Genomic DNA, 10,956 nt, shown 5'->3' on the forward strand with positions numbered 1-10,956 from the left:
GGCGATCAGATGGCGCCCAAAAGGAGTGTGTCCAAGAAAATTGCGGTCGGCTCGTCGTCCCAACAATCCAGCAGGGGAAAGGAGGTCGCAGTAGAGTCCCCCATCCTCTAGTTCGGTCCCACGGTGGAGAGGGAGATCGAGGTGGGACCTGATGCATACTTTAAGGCGGAGAGGATAGTCTCGAAGATCACGACCCAAGGGAGGGTCAACAAAATTATGCTATCCCATAACATCGAGATTGGGATTGGCGTTCTTATCGCCCAACCTCCCTTTGAGGGGGAGAGGAGCTGCGCACCCTTCGAAAAAGACTTCGCGGCCTGGAGTGACGAGCACTTGAGGCCCGGGGCCTTCCTCCCCCTCGACTAGTACTTTGCCGTCTTCCTCAACTATGTGAAGTTGGTACCATTTCAACTTCCTTTGAATTCGTATCGTCTGCTGGCCGGGCTGAGGTATCTTTTCCTGAAGCAGATGTGGGAGGTCCCCACCCCTGCGGATATCCTTTACTTCTTTTGCCTTAAGGCCAGCCCGGATCAACGGGGACGAGGCCACGGGTTCTACTACCTGATCCGCTTCCCGAACTCACCCGCAATCATCGAACTGCCCAGCCATCCAAACAACTACAAAGACCAGTTCTTTATGTCGAATGGATTTCACACCTGTGACTACCATTATTTCAATCGTCCTCGTAAGTTTCCTTTCTATTCTCAGGTCGTGAAATCATTATGCTATTTTTTTTGTCTTTTCGCATGTATACTGATTGAAGCATCACCGTGCAGCCATTTTTGCGAGGACGGCCAAATCTGTGACCCTTGGGGGTCAATATGACACTTTGGCGGGGCTTCCGCCTAGTGAGAAGGAATATCGCCTGCTTGTGTCTGATGAGACGATGTTGGTGTGTAAGTTAATCTTTGCAGGCCAGACTCTGGCCTTGAGGAGGACGTGGGCTAACTACTCAGTAGCTCACGAGCTGGCACCTATCCCTGAGGGAGACGCCGCAGTTGACGACGGTGATGAGCAGGACGAAGAAAATGAGGTGCCGCTCGTGCGAAAAAGGTGAGCTCTTGAGGCTGCTTGGGGCCCCGATGTGGAACGGGCTCAATCGGGGGCAGCAGCCGGCCCCTCCAGCCAAGGTAACCCATACCCTTTTAGGGACCTAGACAGGGCTGCCGTAGACCTTAGGCTTGTTGGGTTTAACCCGAACCAGCTCGTACATCTCCACCAAAATGACCTTGATCGTAACATAACCGTCCCAGGGGTACCGTAGTAGTAGACAACACCTTTTCCTTTAGGTCGACCTTCTTTGAGGAGTACGAGACCAAACTTAGGTCGTGGCCCTCCCTTCTTGAGGGTATAATCGCTCCAGGACTTAGACAATACATAGAGGAGTCCATTCCTGAGGTAGATCCAGCCCTAGAACCCCCTTTGGATTCATGAAGTAATAGACTTAGACTCCCCTATAGAAGCTTTGAGGCCGGAGGTCGTGGCAATAGATTCCTCCTCTAGCTCGTAGGGTAGGACTTTTTCAATACACCTTTAGATTTCCCTTGTAATAAAATAACTTTACATGTATAATAACGTCCTTTTCTTTTTGTTTCAGGCGAGGAGATGGCACAGCCCGGAGACAACGACCTGCGCTTCATCTTCCAGGGGGGGAACCCTTCCTTCGGGCCATCCGGGCCACTAGTGAAGAGACCACGGCTGCCCAAGAAACTCCTCCTGCCTCTGGGACAGCCTCCAAATCCCTAGCCAAGGGGAGAAGTCAGAACCCCGCAGCCATGGAGAATATGCCTCCTCCTCCCCTACGACACCTAGCCCCTGCTCGGGAACAGGTGGCACCAGCTGGAACTCCACCAGTCCCTACTCCCACCGTGCACATCCCAGTGAATGCCCAAGATTTGGAGAAAATCCCAGACACCTTTCGGGGAACAGTCTATGAGATCGCGAGCTATACGGTGGAGCATTATTACAAGGCCAATATAAAGGACTTGAGGGAGATCAAGGCGAGGAGCCCCGAGAACGTCATAGAGTCCGCGCTGGGGAGAACCTCACGGTAAGCCTACTTAGTGAAATTTATTCTTTTGCTTTCTTCCCAGCACGTGCCTAACTTTCTTTAACTTTTTGCAGGCGGCTTTGGCCCTACACAGTAGTGTAGCTCGGTCCAGGGCCAAGAATGATGAGCTCAGGGGCGAGCTCCAGATTGCTCAGGCCGCTACTCAGGCCACCCTCGCAACTGCTCAACAACAATAGCAAAGTGCCAAGGCTGCCTTGACGGCTGCCCAAGAAGGTGAGCAGGCTGCGCAGGCCTCCTTCACTACACCAAATACCCATTACCATAACACATGAATATAATACTAATAAAAAAGAGTTATGGAAAAGTATTATATTGGGAACTTAATGAAAATAAGGGCGGTAATTTATTTAGCCATCCCGCCACTTAGCTTTTATTTTTCATTTCCTTCAACATTTCTTCAACAAATAACAGAGACCTATTTCCTTACATTTCGACGAAGAGACCCATTTCTTCAGCTTGGTACGGTCTCCGAACTCCTCACTCTCTCAAATCTCATCAAAGGAGCCGGAGCAACTGATGAAGCTGAGGGGAGGATCAGTGCTCGGGAAGAAGACGATTCTGAAGAGTGACCACTTTCCTGGCTACCAGAACAAACGATTGTCTCCTCAAATCGATGGCGCTCCCAACTACCATCACGCCGAATCTTTACATGTTCATGGCCTTGCAATTCCTACCATGGATGGGATCCGGAATGTTCTCAACCACATTCATGCAAAGGAGGCTCAAGTTCTTTGGATGAACCTTCGCGAGGAGCCGGTAAATTCCTACACAGATCCATTACTTGTTAGGTTCTTCAGTTTCTATAACCAAATTCGATTTCCTAGGCGATTTCATTTTACCTGTGTTTTCAAGTTTGCCCAACCTAAATTTTGGACTCACGAGCCTTTTGATGCTTTGACCATGCAAAAAATTCGGACTAGATAGTCCACTAGTGCAAGTGGTTGTTCTCAACCAAAAAAATTTCTTTCTTTTCTTCAAACAGGTAGTGTACATTAATGGATGCCCTTTTGTATTGTGTGATGTGGAAAGGCCTTTCTCAAACCTGGAATATACGGTATGTTGTTATAAAGTCCAACCTTTTTTTCACTTGCAATTTGAGTTGTATGTTTTACTCCTATGTTTCTAAACTCCAAACATTATTGCCTTTTTATTCATGAACTCTAACATACGTCTTTAAGGCTATACCACTTTCTTCTTTCATGTAAACAGGGTTTAGAGCTTTGGCGAAGGCTTTCCGAAACTTGAGAAGCTGAGCTTAATCTGGTGCTCTAACGTCTCAAGTTCTGGCTTAATTGCACTCGCCAAGAAGTGCTCATTTTTAACAGCTTCAGATTTACAGGTGATTTTTTGGTCTACTATACTTGAAATTTGAAGTGTTTTATGTGGGTCTTATCTGTTTCTGTTAAAATAAATGAAAATATATTCATCGTTTACCTCATTTTTCCCAAGTTTTTGTGACATATCATTTTGGTATGGTTTTCTTTAAGGGTTGCTATGTTGGAGATCATGGTCTAGCTGCTGTTGGGCAGTCTTGTAAGCAGCTTGGGGATTTAAATTTGCGATTTTGTGAGGCCTTAACAGATGCTGGTTTAGTTGAATTAGCTCTTGGTTGTGGGAATCATTGAAAGCTCTTGGTATTGCTGCTTGTGCTAAGATAACTGATGTCTCACTGGAAGCAGTGGGCGTACATTGCAAGTCTCTTGAGACCCTATCTTTAGATTCTGAGTTCATACTCGTTTTGCTGTATTGTTTGATCTTGGCATGGAGAAAGGCAGTCAGAATGTAAGGTTTTTATAATTACAACAATTCTAGATATTATAATTTGATCTTTTTCTCTTGTTTTGTGAATTTTTTCATTTGATTCATTCTGATTATTTGAATGTTTTCTCTTGTTTCATTTATGCCAATGATGCTTTCCCTAACTCAAGGGGTTCCTTCACAAAATCCAGAGTGGAATGGGTATCAGGTACTTTCATACTAAGAAACTTATCTGTTACTTTTTAAAGTACCGGGATTTAATTAACTTTTATTTCTTTGATGCTACTAGTGAGTATTTTAAGGATGAATTTAAAGCATGTACACTCTTATTTTATATTTATCTCACTTTCTTTTTATTGAATTCTATTACTAAACTCCATGTATTATTGTCATATAGAGATTTCATCTCCTCTTCCATGGCTGTAAGCCAATTTTTTCTGTCCTTACAAGCAATAGCACCTTGCTTAGATTTGTTCTCATTCACTTTCATTTAGATAATAAATATATTATTTAGTGATAACTTTTAGTATGAAAAGAGAATCTTACGTTTGGTCTCTCTCTCCCATTTCTCGACATCTCCATCTCCCTCTCACATTTCTCCCATTGCTCCTCAATTTCTGGCAATCACTATCTCAATTTCAAGCTCTCATCGGCATGGGTATGTACTTCTTCATCTTTATTTATCCATCTTCACTCATCTATTTCTACAACTATAACCCTATCCTCACTTTAAGTACCATTTTTCTTTCAATTTCTCTTTCTGTTTTTTCATGACTGATCAATGATTCATCATTAATGTTCTCTTTGTTAATTTTATTATTGCAACCATGATAATAGTGATCTTTGTTTCTATGTTTAAATATGGTGTGTTTTGGAATATAAATTAATGTTTGTATGTAGGCTAAACTTGTATGTATAGAGTGTATTTGTGTTATTTGATGTGTGTGTCAATTTATCTATAAATTTTGTTTAGTTTGACTGCTTAAATTGGTCTTGTTATATAAAAATAAGCTTTGCTAAACCTATGCATAATAACTGTTTGATGGAATGCTTCAGTGAGATATATGAGTAAAATGAGTTATTATTATAGCTTTTTTTTAATCAGCTTTTTGTATGGAAATTGAGCTATGTTGAATGGACTTGGCGGCTGACCTTTCAATTGACTTTGGATATTGGCCATATGAGCACACTTACAAGGTTCTAGTATGTATCCAAATATTTGGCTTAACAATATTTGGTGCATAAGTCTCCTGCTTCTTCAACTGAATTATCTTTGCGCATGTACAGGTAAGGAGTTGTATTCCCGCAACTTGAAATTGCTTGTTCCTTTCTTTGACTCTCCATCTATTGGATTGGAAAACATTGAGAAGGTAGTCATTCACTCCTTTTAGATTGCAATTGATTAACATATTACTTATTGGTAACAGATTAATATGGTTTTGATATACTTGCCATGACAATACCAGAAAGAGATCAAGCTTGATTTTGTTGTGATCTTAAGTTCTTAATAAATGTGCTAAATCCTAGTGCATCAGAGAGTGAAATAATAGGCTGCTTCACATAGAAAAGACAAGACAACCATACTCTTCCCTTATCATGATTCAATTTCCTTTCCACCATTCCCTCTAATCAAACATAGAGTTTGGCATAGAAAGAATCTTCTAAGGAAAAACTCAATCAGGGTAGTTGATGTTGTTAACTTAATAACAATCCCAAAATGAGGAATTAACCTGAACATGATTAAAAATGAAAAATGCCCATCTCCGGCCATTAATGCTTAAACCCTCACTTTCACTGTTTCACTTTTTCTTTTGGCACTTCCAAACTCTGTTCATTCTCTTTATATGTTGTACAACTAAGGGGAATTTGATGAGTGAGTTTGACCAATTGAGCTGTTTATAGTCCATACTAAAGCCTCAGTCAACATTGCTGCTGTGCCACAATCCAAGGTAGTCATTGGTGATGTTCCTCAGCCTTAGGAAATGTGGAGACATGATATCAAGGTTGTAGGCCACCTAAGTCATTCTCGAAAGTGTAGGGGGCTTCATTGAGTGTGGTGCATGATTGAGCAACAACGTCTCACAACGGCTGCTCAGGGCTTGTGCACCAGCATGGCTGCATGACCAAACTAACAAATGTTCCACAATATGACTTATGCAGCAGTTTTTTTTTCTTTTCTTTTTAAAAATTTAGTAGCAGATTGTGGTTAATGTCTTGCAATGCTAATCTCTGCAGGATATCTCCTCTGAAACAAAATTTGTGGTGGCAAAGTGGAAATTAAGGTGCTTACAAATCGGTCTATGTTCCTTTTTACTTTTTAACGTACATAATAGTAAGTTTGAATGCTGCATTACAGAATAGAGGCTTGTTATATATATATATATATATGACCAGAATAAACTGTCAAAAAGATAATAACAGCAATAATAGTTATAGTAAACTTAGGATAAAGAAGGTTGTTTATGGCCTAATCCATTTTTGGTCAATCAAATATAAGAGTTATCCATTGCTAATGCAAATGCTAGTTAACCTGCCAGACTCTACTATAGAAATTTGTATTTGTGCCTTCAATATAGCTACAATCCAACTTATCTGCTATGCAGGACCTACCTGAAGCTTCCATGGATGCCTCTTATTAGCATCAACGAAAGTACGGTCTATGAATTAGACGGCGAGTTTAAAGTAAATGATAATTTATTTTTGTGTTATAAATTGTTGCTATATATATAAATATATATATTGATCATTATTATTTATAATGGTTGCTTCATGATTCATTGACTTGACAGATTGTAAGGCATGCTGAGAGTTGGAGTGTTTCTGCACTTGAAGCAATTGGCCAGATATTCACATCTAGCGTTGGATGGCCTGATGAATAAGATAATAATTATCATTATTATTTTTATTAGTCGCTGATCATGATTAGAATAGTAATAGGAAAGTTTATATATATAACTTGCATATGTCATATAAATATTGGCTTGCATTTACAGTGTCAGTACCGCCAATTGGTTTCAGCACTTACATAATTTCTACCACTAAACAAACAGGTTGGCCATATTGTAATGTTTAAGGTGTTACATATAAGAGCTCTCCAAGTTAGACCTGATAATCTAATTATTGCTCTACTTTACAGGCTCTAGTGTAGCCATTTCTTCTGTGTACAGGTCAGAAGAAAGTATAGACAACACTATAGAAGTTGGACGAGGAAGTTTGAAGCTAATTTATTCAGCTCGTGATGGAAAGCTTTCACACTATTCTAACAACATAAATTTGGTATGCTATGTTGAAGATTTAGTTTCCCAGTACCTTTTCCACTTCATTTTATATGGTTTGTTTTTGTATGGAGTTTTTTTTATGTATCTTCTAATATTCAATCTTAATTCAAAATTAACACATATGGGTAAATTATCTCATAGACATGTCATGGACAGTGATGCTAATCTTTTTCCTCTTTTTCTTTTTTTGGTTTCCAATTTCCTTGTACATTCATGTATTTGCTCATGGTTTTATAAAATTCTATATTGATGGACAAAGATGGTGATGTGTTTACTATGTTATGTTCCTATTGAAGATTACAGCATCTGCAGAACAGTCATACAGTTATTACAGTGGAAACGATGGAACTGATAAAGATCCACAGGTAGTGAATTATCTATGCACTTAAAAAATTTACTATGCTTTGTCAATTCCTAGATTACTTCTATTGTTTAGAGTAGCTTTGTCAAATATTGTATCAAGTTTTGGTTGTAGTATTCAAATGCTGTGATGTTATTCTTTTCTAGGATTTACCTTTTGATCTTTTTGAACCATACATATGATTATAACTGTATTAATATGTATATATGTTTATTTGAAGAATCAATCATGGTTGGGTTCCCTTATCAACACTATAGTTGGAAATTTGAAACTCTCAATTTTAAATATTCATATCAGATACGAGGACAGTGAAAGGTGTGTAATAGCAAGTTAAATTTTATATTTTGGAATCTTAACATTCTTATTTTCTGTCTGAATTTTAATTTCTTATTCTCTAGCAATCCTGGTCACCCATTTGCAGCAGGTGTGACCTTGGAGAAACTCTTAGCTTCCTTCTGAGTGGGTCCAGGTAGAACCAATATTTAGTTTATTCTTGCAGTTACATATGTTGAGGGCATGTTCAAACTATGAAACTTTGATCATTTATTTGCTTCAGGTTTTTAGATATGGCACTGAAGAAGGCAAACCTGCTGATAGAATTGTCAAACAGCACACTTATATTCCGGAACCCATTACAGGAAATGCAAAGTATATTCTGGATGATGTCATTCTCTGTTTATCAAAGGTTTAATTTCATAATTCAACTGTGATTGGATACTACCTTATTGTATATCAACTTAACCTTTTAGATTATTTAATGTTGTTTTTGTATCTATGCAATCAAGATATTTCTATTGGCATGTGTTGCTTATATTGTATATATTTTATTAGCTATAATAGTACTTATTAATTAGCTTGACAATTTTTTTTGCTGCTGAAATTACCTTGACTTAGCATGGCTTGAAATTTGTATTTTTCTTTAAATGTGCATGAAACTTTCTTGCTTATAAATTATGTTCTCATATGTGTGGTGCCACTAACACTCTGTTTTGGTTATTGATTATAAGCCCTGTTTATTTTATAAAAAAATTTGCACATTCTTGTTGATTAAGATTCTAGGTGCTATAATTGGAGGTTTTACTTAGCTCTCTTTCATAGATAAAAGAGTCAAAGTTCCAGAGTATTATTAACATATTGGATTTATTGCATTGCATTTTAATCATGATTTTTTGTAGTTTTTGTGCTGTAAAGACTGTTATTTCTCTGTTCTTCATCAATTAAATTGATTAGTATATTTTCACTGTTAGTTGGAAGATATGCAGCTGTTTTTGACATGAACCAGGTTTTAACTAGAATTAGCCTGACATGATCTACATTTCTGCATAGCATGCACACATATCAAGTATTTACAATTAGACAGAGACACTTAGAGAGATCTGAATGAGTCATGTGTCAGAGCTTGGCTCTATTCTAGGTTAGTTTCTTCAAAGTCTTTGTTGCTGATTTTTGTCTATTTCCAGCCTTCATTGCTGAGTTTTTTTTGGGGGGCTATGTTTTCTAAAGAAAAAACAGAGTATTACATCTTATTTTCTGGTTTACATTATTGGAATTTTTTTTGGCCATTATTTCCATTCCTTCATAGCCATCAAGTCTGATTTTACCTTTCACAATGTCTAAAACAACCGTGACAAGTGATTGCTTATACTGAATTGTGTCACCCTCTTTAACGTTAAAATGGCCATAATAATATATCATTATATTTTGAGCACACCATGTCACTATGTTATGTACCTTTTGGCATATTTTAGGCAAGTATCCAAGACTGGGTCTTGTAAGTCAACATACCTCTATAATTTTTTAGGCTAATGAGTTCTTATGAATATTGTTGACTATTTTTAATAATAGATAATATTTTAATTGTTTCATCTTTCTTTTGTCCAAGAAATCTATAGTGATTACTTTCTTTTTTAATAGTTCAGGGTATTTCTTTTTTTAATACTTTCTTTTGTCAAACATCTTACTTGCCTAGATGTCACGTTAAGTATTATTTATTTCTTTAATTATTTTTATTGTTACACTAAATAAAGAGAAGTTAAGTTTTCAGTTTTATAGAAACATTTACTTTTGCCCTTTGGTTACTTAAGTAATATGATAATTTGCAAACCTCTTTTTTTTCCTCTATGGGATACTAAATTAATGACAGCTTAACTGTCTATTTTGCAGATTGATGTAGGCATTGGATCTTCATCATTTGCAAAATCACAGGGCCCGGAATGACTTATTGATAGTGGATGTTTGCCAGGTGAGTGGGAATTAAAGTCTTCTTTTTTGAAAGCTATATTTCTTCTCTCCTTGAACCATAAGCATTTATTTTTTCCTGTAATGGTACAAAAGTATTTTCTTCTCTTACAATGTTTATATGCTAATGGTCAGGGTCAATATAAGTCGACACTGGTTAGCCCAGCATGTGGAAAGATTTCAATCACTTTTGATCCCTTCATGTATTTTTCGTTGCCGCTACCTTCAACTGCAACTCGGCAAATAACCGTGACTGTGTTTTACAGCGATGGAAGTGGTCTTCCTATGCTATACACTGTTAGTTTGCTAAAGCAAGGTTGCTGTAAAGATCTTAGTGAACAACTAAGTAATGCTTGTTGCTTGTTGCTTGAATGCTGATGAGATTCTAATGTTGATGACAGTGTTGCATGTTTTAAACTAAATTGTGGTTTGTTAATTTAATGTAGAATGTTCTTACTTTTTGTTATTTGAAAATCAAGTTCATTTGATGATGCTAGAATATATTAGAAAAGTTAATTTTAATTATATTAAAAAAATTAAAATAGAATAAATTAGTGTAATATAAATAAAATATATAATGAGAATTTAAATATATCTAAATATAACAATAATACAAAAATTGAGTTGTAAGATATATTACAATAACACTTTTTATGCGAAGAATTATGTTATGGAAACTTCATTATATAACACAAATAATGTGTTATACTAAAGTATAGTATAACACAAAAAAAATGTTATACTAAATTGTAGTATAACACAAAAAAAGTGTTATACTAAAGTGTAGTATAACACAAAAAAAGTGTTATAGTATCGACTATAAATAACATAATTCAACACTTATCTATATGTTAAAATAACACAGAAATTGTGTTATCGTTGACAGTACAATAACACATCTGTATAACACTGGTAAAGTGTTATGTAAAGTACCCTGACCTACGATAACGTAGTCTGTCTTAACACATCATAAAGTGTTATCATAGGTTTTGATAACACATTTTTGGTGTTATTAAAAGCATTTTTTCTTGTAGTGCTTGGCCGCTGTGAAGGTTGAGCTTGTGGAGGCTAGGGCTAAGCAGTTGGAGGCCGAGGCCGCCACCCAGGCAGAGAAGGTGTCCTCCAGCTCCTCCATGGAGGCCATGCTCTACCACTGCTGGGCCTTCAACCAGGACGACAACTTCTCTTTCCTGGCCCCCGAGGTGTGGGAGCCTTATATCGAGAAGTTCAAGGCTCGTCTTCAACAGGAG

General features: G+C 37.6%; 1 long non-coding RNA gene across 2 annotated transcripts; it reads left to right on the forward strand.

Annotated features, from left to right (window-relative positions):
• The first annotated feature begins 7,692 nt into the window (after nucleotides 1-7,692).
• Nucleotides 7,693-9,721, forward strand: LOC133803993 (uncharacterized). 2 transcript variants are annotated; one of them, XR_009878259.1, is made up of 3 exons: nucleotides 7,693-7,783; nucleotides 7,867-7,937; nucleotides 9,632-9,721. It is a non-coding gene; the product is annotated as an uncharacterized LOC133803993 (long non-coding RNA). The 2 variants fall into 2 exon arrangements; XR_009878258.1 differs by lacking the exon at nucleotides 9,632-9,721 and adding an exon at nucleotides 8,025-8,059.
• The last annotated feature ends 1,235 nt before the right edge of the window (nucleotides 9,722-10,956 follow it).

Source organism: Humulus lupulus, chromosome X (assembly GCF_963169125.1).
Source record: "Humulus lupulus chromosome X, drHumLupu1.1, whole genome shotgun sequence".
Classification (NCBI taxonomy): domain Eukaryota; kingdom Viridiplantae; phylum Streptophyta; class Magnoliopsida; order Rosales; family Cannabaceae; genus Humulus; species Humulus lupulus.